The sequence below is a fragment of the Octopus sinensis genome, unplaced genomic scaffold (assembly GCF_006345805.1).
Source record: "Octopus sinensis unplaced genomic scaffold, ASM634580v1 Contig19335, whole genome shotgun sequence".
NCBI lineage: Eukaryota > Metazoa > Mollusca > Cephalopoda > Octopoda > Octopodidae > Octopus > Octopus sinensis.
Window position 1 is genome coordinate 45,001 of NW_021836292.1, and position 6,357 is coordinate 51,357.

Here is a 6,357-nt window from a genome sequence, read left to right on the forward strand (position 1 = left end):
GATTTAGATTCCTAACTACTCCCACATTTTGCGGTGCAGTTTAACCAAATTCGGGTATCTTATAGTCGTGATTCATATCGAGCCTGTCTGAGTATTAGCGCGCGTCTACGATGAGTCTACGATTTTAAAAATAATTTAACATCATTTTTTATTCCATTTTAATGCATAATTTTTCGTGTGTCGATGGCGGCGGAGTTGGCGTCCATGGTCACACCTGCACCTGTTTGCTTCTCCCCCTTCTTCCCTCCCTCGTGAAGCTGTGGGGAAGGGAGTGTAAGGAAATCAACGTCGTAAAGCGTTGTCAAGGAGACCAGCGTTCTTTTAGAACAACGACTTCATGGCTTGAATTCGCCAAAACAGAAATGGCTAAGAAAGCCCGAATTGGCATCTATAAGGGAAGTAACTCTCTAAAAATGCTTATATAGTTATTTCCCTTACAAACCCGAGCAACGCCGGGCGATACTGCTAGTATAGATAGATAGATAGATAGATAGATAGATAGATAGATAGATAGATAGATAGATAGATAGATATATGAATATACATATATATACATACAGATATATATATATACATAAATATATATATATATATATATATATATATATATATGTATGTATGTATGTATGTATGTATGTATGTATGTATGTATATGTATATACTAGCAATGCATCCCGGCATGGGTCATGTGTTATGACCTACACGCATATTGTATTATTTGCTCCTTTTCAAAATTTTTATTTCTCTCTATCCCCACTGCAATTTCTTAATTTGTAACTTTTCAATTTTTTTTTTTAATTTTGTTATCTACGTAGAAAAATACAGAGATTACGAATCTGAGCAGTATATATTATAGTTTAATTTTTCTTAAATAAAAACTCATACCCCTTCCCTCACCTCGCCCACCCATCACCTACCAGCTTTCAAAAAGCTAAAATCTCCTAATCTTTCACTTTCATCTTATGCTTCCCACATGCGTAGAATTCTACTGAAATAGTAGACTTAAAAAATACCAGACCACCACCAGAAAACCCGACATGCTAGAAACAACAGGTAAACGACATTATTTCTGAAGAAACTTACCTGCTTTCCAAAAAGCTAAATGTGAAACATTGTGAGTGTGTAGCTTTTTGAAAGTGGTGAGGTGAGGGTAAAATTCTTAAAGAATCCTCTGTTTTTCTCCGTGGGTTACTAAGAAAAAATTGAAAAAAGTAAAAGGTTAACTTGGTGTGGAGAGGGAGAAAATTAAAATATTGAGTACGTGTTCTGTGGGGGAAATCTCCTGTATCGCAAACATAGGAATCGGAAGAAATTTAGGAAAATAAAGTAAGTGGTGGGACGGAAATGTCACTTCGGACATGCCAGAAAGAAGACATAAAGGACAGGATTTCTGGGAAAACTTCCTTTTAAGTTTATATCGAAGATCAGGTTTTTAAATACGCTCATCACAAACACAAATTACACAATAGAAAAAGATCATTTCAGTGGAGTTGGAGGCGTAAATTTGCACGTGCAGACTGCAAGAATTAACATAATTCGCACAGACCTTTTACCTAGAGTGTGTGTATGCATGTGTGTTTCAAAGGAAGTTATTTTATGGCATTCTTTCATTTGAAGCAGCAAAGTTGTCAACTTGACATATATTGAATCATATCATTGTTAATTTCTGTAAAATTGTTTTAATTTCTGTATGCTTTGAAGAAAGAAGAAATTGAAAGAGAGAATAAAGTGAAAAGGTGACATTTGCTTTGAAATGAGAGGAGTAAGTAGCAGAATGGAGAAAGTGTAAGATGTACGTGTATATGAACTGGACGTGTGAGAGAGAGAGAGAGGGAGAGAGAGAGAGAGAGAGAGAGTGAAGGTATGTGTTGTGATGTATGAAATTTTTGCATGTATGTGCAGGTGGCACTCACCCGCTCTCTCTCTCTCTCTCTCTCTCTCTCGTTCTCTCACACTCTCTCTCTCTCTCTCTCTCTCTCCCACACACACACACATTATCTTTCATATATACGCACACATATATAGGCAGAGGTAAAGAATACGCACACCACCCGTTTTCGGTGTAACCGTAACCCTAAGCATCGGAAATGCGTATTCTTGACCTTCGCCCATAAATATATATACATACATCTTTTTGTGCGTGAGAGATAGACAGTGATAGAGAGAGAAAGAGGCTGTATTTCCTCATAACATATAGAAAAATGGATGTTTTTTAATGCAATTTTTTGGTTGTGGCTTATTTTATGTGTACATTTTCCTAAATGTTGTCTGAGTAGAATCCTAAGCATATGTGAAACATCGGACGAAAGTAATATATTAGAAACAAATCAAAATATTGTCCGAAAATGACCTCAAAGTTGTGCGGCCTAACCTAGTTGCCGAAGTTATTTTAGTTGTAAAAGAGTTGTTGAGACAGATAATAAGCAGCTTTCTTTATTATAATACACATGTGACTAACTCGCAGAAACATTACTTTCATTATTCACACATTGTCACTCTCGTAATGCAACACTTTGTAATTTTGGTTCAATTGTAATGAAACCTGGTCGTTGTAGAGAAATAACTATAGCTGGTTATTGAGATAAGGTAGAAAATATGCAAATGAAAATGAAGTTTATTTGACAGGCGCAGGAGTGGCTGTGTGGTAAGTAGCTTGTTTACCAACCACATCGTTCCGGGTTCAGTCCCACTGCGTGGCACCTTGGGCAAGTGTCTTCTGCTATAGCCTCGGACCGACCAAAGCCTTGTGAGTGGATTTGGTAGACGGAAACTGAAAGAAGCCCGTCGTATATATGTATATATATATGTATATGTGTGCATGTATGTTTGTGTGTCTGTGTTTGTCCCCCTAGCATTGTTTGACAACCGATGCTGGTGTGTTTATGTCCCCTTCACTTGGCGGTTCGGCAAAAGAGACCGATAGAATAAGTACTGGGCTTACAAAGAATAAGTCCCGGAGTCGAGTAGCTCGACTAAAGGTGGTGCTCCAGCATGGCCGCAGTCAAATGACTGAAACAAGTAAAAGAGTAAAAGAGTAAAAGAGTAAAAGAGTATGTGTAATTGATTTGATTATTCTGGGAGCCGGCGAACTGGCAGAATCCTTAGTATGCCGGGCAAAATCTTTGAGCGTTATTTCGCCTGTCTGAAATTTATCAACGGCCAGCATATCAACTTTGCCTTTCATCCTTTCGGGGTCGATAAATTAAGTACCAGTAAAACACACTGGGATCGATGTAATCGACTGGTCCCCTTCACCGAAATTTCAGGCCTTGTGCCTATAGTAGAAAGGATTTGTTCTGGTCTTAACATCAGTTGGTAAGAATAGAAGTCATTTGAAGACACCCTTTTGTTTGTAATTTGCTATCCTGTTGCAGGTTCAATCCGAGGAATATTGAAATAATACCCATCTTGTCCAATCCACAGAATAAGATTATACTGGAGAACATCATAAGAGGGATGAGCCTGTGAAACACGTTTAAGCTTGTTATCTTGAACACGAATGAGAATATCGTGATTTTCAATAGGATCATTTGCCATAAGGATGGCTACTTCATTAGATGTGGGGTCATTAAAACAGCGTAAAGTGGTCTTTATTATAGTTTACTATAGGCGTAACGAACACAGAAGCGCACATACACACTCATAGAATTGATAATATTGAAAACAGCAAAGCGTACATACGAAGTTCAAGCGAAACAAAATGTAGTTAATATAGGTGCAAAGCATACTTTCTGTAGCATAGATATGCCGTAAAAAAATGGGAAGTCACCAATTTAGCAAAAGTTAGTATGCGTCACCAATGTAAGAAAGTACAGAAAGTCAACATTTATTTGGAACATATACTAAATGTTATAAAATTCATGACTGAATGAATGTCACGGCGAAGAAAGTGAAAGTTCATGAAAATTCTGAAGGCATAATTCAATTTTCCATACAAAAATAATTTATTTTACAATTTTAAAACAAACACTGAACCAAGAGTTTAAAAAAATGAAGATGCTGTGTAACATTATAGGCTGTAGAACAAATACTAAGTAACGCAGTAAAAAGGTTGTGCGACGTTGATACTCACAGTGATGAAGAATGCATGGACTGTTAAAAAAAAAATTATCTTGAAACTGATTAGAAGGAGTGGAATAACATTTCTATAATTATATTGAAAGAGCCGCTGTGGCTTTCCACTTCGCCAAGTTTCCGAATTTGTTATAATAACCAGAGTAATATTTTGTTTTCAGATATATTTGCGAGTATTGTGAGTGGTGTTAAATCAGCCAAATCTTCATGTTGGTAGTACTTGAAAGTGAACGTTCAATATCGGCACGTTTCACTGTTGGGGTGGGAGGAAGTTACATACATAAACTAAGAGACACACACACGTACATTAACGCACACCTGAAGCCTATCTCTCTTCTTGTGTGTGTCTGTCTGTCTTTTGATGTATGAGTCAGTCGTCACAAAAATGCATGTATATTGACAGACACATACACCGTCACACACATATACTTGTCAGTCATTGGCCTAACGTAAGTGACGAACGTGCGAACACCCTCATATAGAAAATGTGACGTCATCATCATTATGACGGTGATATGAAATGCTGTTTACGATAGGTAACTAAAAGAAATTTTTGTAATGAAAATATGTGAATGAAAATAAAGTTTAGTTGGTAGCCAAAAGTTTAATGAATCCTTTGATACTCCTTACGTCAAAATCGACAACTCGGTTTTGGAATGCATAAGGGACATACGCACACACACACACAATACAAACTCTCTTTTAGAGTTATATATATATATAATATATATATATATATATATATATATATATATATAATATCAGAAAATAGATAATTTGAATACAGCCAAGTCAATTTACTTACATAGCTGTCGATTACCTAAGTCCTACGATCGTTTCAATATCCGCCTTCATTCATTTTTACAATTAACAATTACATTATGAATTCAGAAGACTGGGTCTAAATCGATATTGTACCTTTACATCCTAATAGATTGAGAGTTCATTACAGATGAAGATAGCTGTATATATCGTACTAGCTACAGAAGTACATATTCTAAACTTGGAACGATACAGAAGTACATATTCTAAAATTGGAAGATTAGCATGGCTCCTGCGCAAGGATGACACGCAAATTCGTGAATCATTCTATCTAAGATAGGCGCAGGAATGGCTGCGTGGTAAGTAGCTTGCTTACCAACCATATAGTTCTGGGTTCAGTCCCACGGCGTGGCACCTTGGGCAAGGGTCTTTTACTATAGCCTCGAGCCGACCAAAGCTTTGCGATTGGATTCGGTAGACGAAAACTAAAAGAAGCTTGTCATATATACATATGTGTGTGTGTGTTTGTGTGTGTGTGTGTGTGTGTGCGTGTGTGTGTATGTGTGTTCGTGTGTCTGTGTCTGTCCCCCACCATCTCTTGACAAACGATGGTGGTGTGTTTACGTGCCCGTAACTTAGCGGTTCGGCAAAAGAGACCGACAGAATAAGTACTAAGCTTACAAGCAATAAGTCCTGGGGTCGATTTGTTCGACTAAAGGTGGTGTTCCTGCATGGCCGCAGTCAAATGACTGAAATAAATAAAAGAATAAAAGAATATATTGTAGTAGTAGTAGTAGTAGTAGTAGTAGTAGTAGTAGTAGTAGTAGTAGTAGTAGTATTTACTATGTCCTATTTTTGCAAGTCGTAGTAGTAGTAGTATTTGCTATATCCTATTTTTGCACGTCGAAATGATATGGTATAGTTAGAGGGAGATTTAAATTTCATTTGCACAGGTGGTTAGAGAACGGTAAAGGCTCCATGAAGCTCCCCCCTCCGATCCTATTAGTTTTCTTGGGTGATTCCTTTATGGCGGTGCCCTTTCAATTTATCTTAATTTGCTTTCTATGACAACCCATTTATATTTCCGTCTCATTGTTTCTATTATCCGTTAATTTTTTTTCTTCAGATATTTCTATCACAATGAGCTGTCAGATTTATTGTTTCACTTTATTGACTGTAAACCTAAATGTTTGGGACTTTATTGGTTGCTTGGTTATGTCAGCATGAATTTATTGATAAATGATAAAGTTCATATGTTGATGCTAAGGAAAATTTACAACCAACATAAAACATTCAGTTAACACATATTTCTGCCCAAGATGTCGTACAGATTCAGAATAATACATTCGAACACCGCACTATTAAAGAAACCTAACAGAAAATATAAATGATGGTTTCAGCAAGATAAAAAAAACCTTCACGAACAATGTAGTCATCGACATCAGTGAAGCTGTTGTCGACTCCATTTTCCCACTATCCATGTATGCACTTAATACACAATACCTCGTTAAGAAACAATCT

The 6,357-nt window shown here is 36.7% G+C and overlaps 1 pseudogene; it reads left to right on the forward strand.

The window, feature by feature from the left end:
* Window positions 1-5,047: 5,047 nt before the first annotated feature.
* LOC115232122 lies at window positions 5,048-5,173 on the forward strand (annotated as a pseudogene).
* The last annotated feature ends 1,184 nt before the right edge of the window (window positions 5,174-6,357 follow it).